The 10,332-nt window shown below is 37.6% G+C and overlaps 1 long non-coding RNA gene across 1 annotated transcript in view; it reads left to right on the top strand.

Annotated features, from left to right (window-relative positions):
- Nucleotides 1-623: 623 nt before the first annotated feature.
- LOC140330038 (uncharacterized) overlaps nt 624-10,332 on the top strand; it is a 29,285-nt gene continuing 19,576 nt past the window's right edge. Inside the window, exon 1 of the long non-coding RNA XR_011920582.1 lies at nt 624-1,042. This is a non-coding gene — a long non-coding RNA (uncharacterized lncRNA). The remainder of the gene's footprint in view (nt 1,043-10,332) is intronic.

Here is a 10,332-nt window from a genome sequence, read left to right as displayed (position 1 = left end):
AATGCATTGGCAGCCCATTTGGGGGCCTCACCACACAGCAAAAATCTAAATCAGTATTACCTGGTACCACATGAGATTCAGGTTGATGTCAGAGGGGTGTATTTTTTTTTCTTTATGTACATTTTAACAGTTTCACTTACATTTCTTGCACTGGAACATATCCCAAATGATATCATGATGTGCTAAGTCATTAAAATACAGAGCATACTGCTGTGATATTTATTGCTACATCTTAATTATTTTTGGTAAGATTACGTGTGATGAGTTTGTGGCCAGTTGTGCAAAAATACAAATATAATGGCAGGCCACAGATAGAATCCAGGTCTGGGATATATATTGCTAAGTAAAAATTTACAGTAATCTTAGAATTTAAAGTGTTCTAAAACACTGCAAGGAAGTTACAGATTTGCCACTTTTAGGTGTTGAGTTTGTAGATGCACGCTGTAAATAAGCATGACTGTGACACAACATACGGAAGATAAACCTAGGGTGTTTCTCTAGCACATTGAGGTTTTCTGTTTTCATATGCATACTCCTCCCTTAGTCAACTGCAAGCCTATACTTATTACCACATGATTAATCCTCTCATTTCCTGGTCTTCTCAGTTGTCTCAGTGTAACTAGTAAGACTAGCTGATAATGTAAGAATCTGGAGGTGCCTGAGCATTACTTTTCTACTGGAGTCAGAAAGGTGTCGGATAAATATATTACAGATCTTTGATCCCCCAACCATGGATTCATTTGTGTTATTCTCTTCTACTTTTGTATTTTTACTCTTCACTGTTTTTTGCTAAGAATTAGGAAGCAAAAAAGTATTCTGAATCATCAGACTGTAAATGTGGAAATATAACATTAAAATAAAGGCTGCATTTAATTCCTGAGGATCCTGGTTATTGTGTTGGACTGTCATAGCTACCATAGAACAGCATCATCCTTGCACTCAGACGGAGCTGGCTTGAATGGCGATGTGGGGAAGCGGAGTGGTCTCCATTGCTGGAATGACCTGCACTTTATAATGCTGGTTTGATGATTTACTATTTTAGGTGAGCTTTTTTTTTACCCTTGTTTCTATCTCTTAATTACTATGTCTTTTATGATATTTTTTTTACAGTATACTTTTTCTGACCTTTGTTAATTAAGTGCAACCATCTTTTCTAAAGTTCAACAAATAAGTCTTGTTGATCAAACTGCAAAAAGGAATAGCGAAAAAAAATACAATATGGTAAAACTACAGTAGTTTACTCATGTAGGAAGAAACATATATTGGACAGACATCTGTTTAGTTTTTTGAGATAGAAGATGAGAGAACAAGTCCCACTGCAGCCTCTCCATAGGAAACAGCAGCAGTCATTAGCGGTTGTTCATTTAGTGATCAATCAGGACAGGTCACTGTGAAGTGTTGGGAGTCAGCTGTACTGATGCTAAACATTTATTTGAGATGGCCAGGAACATTCTTCTGGGGAAATGAAAATCTATCATCTGTATGTAACTTAAGTATACACAGGCAGTGATGTCACCAGGCACACTGCCAACGAGACATTCAGTTAGCCAAGTCAAGTGAAGCATATGGAGTTATTATGGGCATAGAATTGCATTTCCATTCACTTGTAATTATTGGTAAAACACTGGTCAACACATTTAAAATGCTGCATTTTCTTCCAGCTCACAGTTGATTCTGCATCTTCTTATGTTTATTTGCTGCAATCCTATAGTCAAGCCTTTAGGTTGTGTGATAGTGGCAAATGTAAGCATTCTCTGTAACAAAGATAAGGTTGGCAGCAGCCACGTCAGTCAGATGGGAAGAATTAAACTTTAAATAAAACAAACAATTTCAGAAAGCTTAAGGTCTCCTCTGCTCTTGTAAGCTTGCATTACAACATTGAATAGTAACATGTAAACCATGGTGAAGTTCATAGCTCCTCCCTATGAATTACACACCAATGTGATGGTAAAGTGCAAGGCAAGGTACTCACACTGTAGCACCACATTACACATGCCATGTGATGCGTTAAAATAGGTGTCATATCCAATTTTTCTTCTGGTAAGATGTCCCACAAGCCAAAAAAATGGGCACATTTATTACAGTACAACTTGTAATAAGCAAGTATATTAACACGATGCATTATGTAAAGGGCCAAAGCCCATTCACATTTCTACATTTTATTGTGGCGTATAAGCATTACTGTGCATTGCATTGCAAGGCAAAGCATTTATTATAGGCGGCTGCCAATGTACCTTAATTAAAATATTAACAGACATGCAACAGAGGCCATTGGATGGGATTATGAAAACATGTGGAGACTAACATTTTTGGACCTTTTCACACCTGTGATGTGAAACCATATGGTTGGAAGCTCTCAGTCACACATCAAACTGCTATTGCACTCTAAAATCACACCGCAGGTAACCAGATTTGTACAAATTCAAAAAGTGAAAATCTTCAAAAGTCTGGGAACTGGGATGCAACATGTTGCAGCTGTGTGCAAAAAATGGTTCCCAACCTATCCTATTCACTTGAATGGTGGAGGTTGGGACCAAAGTTGAGCCCATGGCTGCAAAAGATCTATCGATGGGAGGCTGGAGGAAAAGTCCAAAGTCTCTGTAATCATTGGCTAGAAGCAGGGAGAGAGTAATGGATCTTCCACTGCTCTTAAAAGTCCTACAGTTACTTCAACAATAAAGACTGAGAATGATAGGGCATAGTTACCCTCTTTATCCCTAGTACCATACATAATTCTTTTACTCTGCAAGCAAGCTTTAATCTCTCCCACTTACTGAAATCAGAACAATTCCTCTCGTGTTAACACTGAATTCTGGGAAAACCTAAGGCTGTCACTATACCACCCACCTCTATTCTGAGCTTATTTCCTAAACTGTTTTTTTTCTAATCCTTGTAATCAGTTCCCCTCTGACACTGCTGACAGCACACTAAATCACAAGCCTCAGCTACTTTAAACAGTCTGTGCTCATACAGGCACATTGGTAGCAAAGGAAGTACAACCACATGGAAGGAAGTACAGTACCACACATGAACTGCTTTGTGATTCCAGGAAGTGTAAATTTAATAGACGTCTATGTGAAATATGTACCATGACAGCATAAAAAGTAAACTTCAGCAACATCAGGCGATTTCCCAGCTCACAGCACTGCATCTCACACTGTATCAGCACATAGACATCCCTGGACTGACCCAGACAAGTAAGCTAAAACTAAATGACTGATGGATAGCAAATAGCTGAAAGGGTGGACTAGAACAGCGCAGATAGTGAGGACTGGGCTGGATGATCCTTGTAGTCCGTCAGAAAGAAAGTGAGATGGGAACAATTGTTTTCAACACGAGGTAATTATCTACAAGCATGCAAAAATAAAAAGGAAAGGCAGGAGTTCAGTTTTGACAATACATGTTATCCTTCTGAGCCGTAAGCCCGAGTGTGGCTCAGGGTAAAAAAAAAAAACAGCTGAAAGCGGTAACCCCGAGCCACACTCGGGGTAGCTAAAAAAAAAATAAAGCCTTACCTGGTCCCATAGGCGTCCTCCAGTATCCTGCCATCCTCTGGCCATGTCCTCTTCATTTATCCCCCGGCGAGTGCGCTGATGTTCCCCGGGTGTATGCAGCCATCGCTAGGGGCCTGGCAGTAATTTCAAATTATTTTGTATTGCATTCAATACAAAATAACTGTATTGAATGCAACTCGCTGGATTTATATGTCTATAAGCAGTACATTGTCTTTCATGAAAATGTATTTATCAGTATAATATAATATTATGAGTATAATAAAGTTTGAAACACAAAATCATGTCAAAGTTTATTTTTTTTTTTTGTTTATTATTTTGACATGATTTTGTGTTTCAAACTTTATTATACTCCTACCAATATATTCTACTGTAAAATACATTTTCATAAAAAACAATGTACCGCTTTTAGACATATAAACCTGGACAGAAATGAACCGCCCAGGAGGTTAAAAGATGCATAAAGGACAGGTGGAATGAGTCCCCGATGAATCTAAACACCACAGAACCAAGTAATACTGTTTTTTAACAGGTGCAAACGTTTTTCCTTTAACTCTGCATAGGAAGGTGCTTGATATTGTATGTTTATTATCCCATTGGGGAGGTTTACCTCCAGTTCCTTTTTAGGAGACACTTGCTCTTTGGTCCTGATATGTGATGTAATGTGAATACAGCCCTCACATGTACAGAACTAGTTCCATGCAGAGTTGATGGAATATTGTGTTGAGGATCAGCAGTGAGTGGAGTCCCATAGAAGTGTGTGCAGGTGCAGCCAGTATATTGTATTGTGCAGCCAGTATATTGTATTAGCGGGTGTGTCAGGCAGCCTTCTATGTGGATCCGGATATCTCCCTTGCAGCACACACAGGTTGCAGTCAGAGCTGTACACATCATTCTTGCTGCTTGCTACACTCATGGGACTTGCAGGCATACAGGTAAAGTAAGATGAATTCTACCAACTGCATATTGTCATTTATTACCAGGATATTGTACTGCATTGCAGGAACAGAAAGGCGGTGTCTTATGTTTATTTCAATGCATCTGCCAAATAGCTACTAGAAAGCACTGCTGTTGGGTATGTAGCAATGTGTTGACTGAGGGATCAATGGGCATTATACAAGAGTATCTTATAATGCCTGGTAAGCCTTAATAAACCATATATAACATGAGTTTTATCATTAGATTGTGCCAGCTGTATGCTTTTTATGGATTTTTATATTTGCCATTGTCTCTTCATACTACCTTACATTACATATATGGAGATAGTTTGGTGATGTTTTGTGTTAAAAATCTTGGCTTCATGTATGTATCATCTAGCCTTCCCATTGTTTCTATTTGTATTAATGCTTGCTTGCTTCCTTTGGTTAATGCTTCCAAGTGAATACTTCCCAGATGTTAAATAGTTGTCACATTACTTTTAGTTGTGTGTCTTCTATTTCAAGAGTTAAACTTAACTTGTTTAGATGTTTTATAAACAGTGTATTATGTGGCTGAATGGGGGTTATAGAGAAGCCAGGTGTTCTGTTACCTTTCACTTTTTATGTTGAGGTGTGTGTGTTTGTGAACTTTGTGTAGACTTTATCCTGCTGGATAAATACTGATACAGTTAAATAAAGAACAAGTCCAGCTAGTAAAATGAAATACCCAAGATAGTTTCAGCAGAAAAAGTTACCTCTGCTAGTGCCATGTTGGAGCATCTGAAGTAAAGTGGCATTGTATTTTGGCACAAAAATGAGGATGTTTCTACATATGTACAGTGGGGAAAGAGGGGGGGGGGGTCACCGCAACAAGTAACTTCTTTGTTACATTTTGTTTAATTTACTAGCTGTAATAGTTATTTAAAGACATTTTCAGCCTTTCCTAGTATTATGTATGACCCTGTAGAATTTGACAATTCGAATGCGTGTTTATATGTTCATAAGCATTAATGTACAACATTGTGCATTTGTATAAAATATGTGACATTTTATAGGTAAAACAGGTTAATCTGCTCCCGTAGGTATAGAAAACCCTCCTCCTGACCATCATGCTGCCTTCCTGATAACACACCTGAGCCTTAGTAAATAAAATGTCAGGTGAGTGTGATCAAAGAGGTGAAGGAATGATCAGCAGTGTTTTCTTCCTCCTGGATTGGGTCATGTAGGAAAGTTCAAATTACATGTGTCAAAAACCACAGACATCTGCAGTGACATAAATGTGGCCTTAAAGCTGAATGAATGTTCGTTCTTAGGATAAATTTTGTCATGGTACAAACATACATCTTTCTAATCACCCTGCAGTACTGACGGGTCCAAGATCCTGTTGCCCCTACGTCCCCAAACTGTTTTTGTGGGTACACCATGATCCTCTACGGGACAGTGGGCAGACTGGTGATGTAGTTCATGAGCGTAAGTCCCCAGCATCTTGGTGTATTTGCAACAGTGCCACAAATAGGGCCAAGCTTTACATCAGCGGTGGCCCACAGAAAAATTACCTAGCTGATACATCTGTGCAATAAGTTATGTTCTGTGTTGGTGCTATTCTATTCACTTGTGAAATGCATTTGTCATTTAGAAATTCTAATCATATATAACCTCTATCCATAACAACTGACACCTACACTTACAAGAAATATACTATATTGTTAAAAGACCAGTTGCAAGTTTAATTATAACAGAGTGTTGTAGCTGCACAACTACTTCTTAAAACAGTCTGTCTGTGTGCTTAGATTATAGAGCAAGGTGTACTCGCCTGCTGCTAACTCCTAAATTCTAAATAAACCTACAGTGTATATTGGATCCACATTCCAGGTATTCAAGGTGTTTAAAGTCATTCAATTTTTCCTTAGAAAGCAGCCATAGTCTGAGTAGAAAAGCCTGTTCTTGCTGGCATGCTGCATGAAGGAGCTTTGCTTCTATGTGTAAGCAGTGGTCTCTTCAGTGGTCTTACATACCCCTTGCTGAGCTGCTTCCACAGTGTAAGAGTCATCTCTTCTAGTATGCAGCTGTTTTAAAAGAAAAATGTAAGCAGATGCACCTGGAATGAATTTTAGATTTAAACTAAAAGTTTGGTTGGGTTTAAATATAGGAATCAGGTTTGCTACCTAGAAGTAGCGTAACCTGCTATCCTTAACGTCACATCTGAAGGAATGAATCAATTGTTGCATATGATTAGAGTTAGTAAATTGTTGATTATACCTGCTATGGTATATAATCTTGATAGCTGTATATGGAGCTTAAAAGGTTGAGGTTTTAATATTTGAGAAAGAAAAAAAACACTGTCACAACAGTCCACAATACTAAAGATACTGTATGTTTTAGGATGCATTTCCTGCAGCATGCCCGATTTTTTAGCAATCTGAAGCAAGAAAAAAAAAACCTTGAAGCTGAACTCCGGGCAAAAGTGCTTAACATGCATGGAATACATAACTGTACTGTATACTTATGTAAAACATAACTGTTATACCTGCTAAATAATTTGTAATTCTGCCTATACAGTGATGAGTTCAGCCATGTCTAGCAGTGAAGAAAACTCTAATTTTGCTTCAGTTCAGCAGTTCTCCTTTCTACCCCACTCAGAGACTGGACAATGAAAAGAAAAGCAAGAGACTAATAAGCACATCCCTTATTTTCATTCTTCTCTCTCCTCCTATTAGGCCTGTTTGATGCACCTAAATTTAACTAATTGTTTTTTTTCCAATTGACTGCAAGAGGCTTTACAAAGTCTAGATTACACTTGCTTTCCTAGTTTTGGGGACAACACACATCTTAAAGTTGGATAATTCAGAGTTGAAAACAATTTATGTATTTTATACCTGGGTAAACTTCAGCTTTAAAATGGAACTAAACCTTTATTTAAAAAAATCGCCATGAGACATTCTTTTGTATTAACCTTACCTGGCTGACCACAATACATTCACCTGTCCACACTGTGTTGCTGGTGCCTACATCTTCTTTTGCTTCTTATCCAGGATTGGGAATTTGGCAATCCTAATTGCCCGGGCTGGGCCAATATAACTCCTGTGCAGGTGTTAACCGAGATACCCAGCACACCCCAATATCGTACACATTTTCTTAAAAGTCAGACAGCTGTGTATAATTGCAGGAGTGACATCGCCTGCCCGTTCTGGACTAATGAAGCTGCCTGAAAAAAAAAAAAAAAAAAAAAAAAAAAGTTTGTTCCACTTTATGGTATGTGTGTTTGGAGGCGCTGGCAGTGGCATGATTGCAGACCGTATGTTTGTGTCAGAAAACAATGTGGAAAGAACATTTTGCTTTCTCATTCTAACAAAACTCTGTTCTTGGTCCTGCAGCCTTGAGAGTTTATATATATTTTAGGGTGGGGCAAAGCCTCTATTCATAGTTCTTATCTTACATGGTGGCCAGACCCTGTTATTGGCTGTCTGCAGCCTGTATAGGTGTGATCTGGCTTGTTCTATCTATCCCCAAGGATTCTTGGGGATTGTATAGAAATTGCACCAAATTCATAGGGCCATAATAAAAAAAATAAATATCTCAAACAGTTAAAACATTTCAAAAATATGTTGCAAAACATTGTAATTTTTAATCATACAAACTAGTGAATAAAAACAAGAAACCCAAATTCCCTTGTTAAATATTATGCATTGAAAATTGACAATTTTTATATCATAACATGAATCATTTTAGTATAATAATGTTTAAGCAAGTGAGAGTACTCAATTACATATATAACCTTGTGGAGGGATTTCATTTTTATCTTCTACATTTCTTTTTTTGTTACGCATTTTGTAAAAGAGCATCTGCTTCCTCAGGGGTTTACAGATATATTTACAGTTGTCCTTTCAATCCCGGATCCCCCAAATCACATGCAGGATATATACGAGGATAGTCCACTGTTTTGAGAAACTTATGTAAAAGGCCCACCATCACCCATGATCTGCCTGTGTTGTATAGAAAAGCTTACCTCCCAGCTGTCCCTGATCTGAGGGATTGTCTATAAAATTGAGACATGGCAGGGGTGTCCCTTGCTTTTTTACCTTGAACTACAAATTGTCCCTCTTTCCTATCCCCAAAAGTTGGGTGCTTTGGGAAAATACAGTCTCCCAATATCTTGGCATGTTGAAGAAGGGGAGAGGAATAAATCGGAGAAGGCAAACTATCATCATATTCAGCTTCCAATGTCTGACTGAAGTTCTTAAAGTAGAAATTCTGTTTCAAACAAAAATCTGTATCCCATTAACTTAACCCTTCTAATAAAACTATGAAATAGAAAACAGAAGTTCAGCGTTAACATCCAACTTTCTCTAATGTAGATTTTAGTATTTTGCAGTAGTCCCCAGAGTTTGTACATTTTCCAGGTCCAGTCATAAGGAATATTGGACATCCCAGGCACATATACTGAGCTAAATATGACAATATTCTGTATGTAATCTGGTTCGGCCTAGCATATATTGTGTGCGACTTCTTCAAAGGACCTCAAGGAGCAGTCTGTGAAAAGAGTCTGCATCTGACGTCCATATTTATTATTTTGTTTTGAGTTATAGTTCTGCTCCAGACATTTGTTTTACATAAATACCCATTTTAAAAAACAATTAGAAAACCAAAGCCTTCTGTAGCGTTGTTTGTGTTTGACCACAGTGAATTCATTCAAAAGTGACTCATCATAGTGGCAAACGCAGTAGTAGGAGTAGTCACATGAAACCACTGGTATGTACCCATAGGCTGTTTATGAAATAAATTGGTTGAGAGTAAAGACAAATAGAGAATAATGGCCTTCAAATAACGTGTATGGTTAATATAAAACTGATAAGACTAATATTTAGAAATTAATGGGCCTATTAAAATGTGACACCTGAAGAAGCATCCTGCCACTAGTCGCACCTCTTACATGGGGCTAATTTTGATTTCAATAGTTTTTTATTAAAATTTTTGTAAAACAATTTCACATAAAAAAAAAAGAAATATAGTACAAAATGTGTTAATAAAAGTCATAGCACAATACAGGACATAAAAAAAATAAAATTTAAAGGGCAATTTCAATCCAAAAAAAAACCCATAACAATATAAATATTTGAAAAGGAGACAGGAGGGGAAAAAGGATGTTTAGAAAGACATCGTATTAAGCACTAGTCAAGACATATTCTATACCTAGAGGGTTGTCACATTGGTGATAACCAATGTGTAACCTTTTGTTTCCTGTGAGTTTTTCAGGACACTGGGAAGTTTTTCATTTAGAAATGTGTTGTCTACGCATTTTGAAACTTCAAAAAATGGGATAGCTTGAGTTTTCTAGTGGTTTGTTTTGCTGCAATCAATATATATACACATCATTGAAATTGTACATTGGAGAGGTTAGAGGGTTTAAATTGCAGTCCCATGGGTCCCTACACACCCGTTTTAAAAAAAAAAAAACAGTACTCAGCAAGCTAAACACTCCACTCCAGATTCTAATAACAAAAGAACAGAACCACCAAATATGGGAGTCTGTACCCTGCTCCTGACAGCCCTGGAAACATAATTGAGATATCGTGGGGGAAAGATGTTTCATTTTGGATGGTACCATGTACCATCGCATCATAACTTTGAATGGAGATTCCATGGTTAGTACATTTGTCAAGCATTTGGCCATTTTCACCCAAGTATTGAACCATTCTTCATCTGCTCTAATCACACCTAAATCTCTTTCCCACTGAAACTTGTAAGGATGCATCAATGCCCAGGTGACTTCTGACAGTTTAGCATACAATAAAGATATCAGTTGCGGGCATAGAGGCATTCTATAACATATATGTTCGAAGACAGTCAATTAGACCTGTAAGTCTGTCCCTCTGGTTAGAGAGTCGAGCCAATGTTTCAATTGC

The sequence above is a fragment of the Pyxicephalus adspersus genome, chromosome 4 (assembly GCF_032062135.1).
Source record: "Pyxicephalus adspersus chromosome 4, UCB_Pads_2.0, whole genome shotgun sequence".
NCBI classification, from domain to species: Eukaryota; Metazoa; Chordata; class Amphibia; order Anura; family Pyxicephalidae; genus Pyxicephalus; species Pyxicephalus adspersus.
Note: the sequence above shows the minus strand (reverse complement) of the source record. Positions and strands in the feature narration are given on the sequence as shown.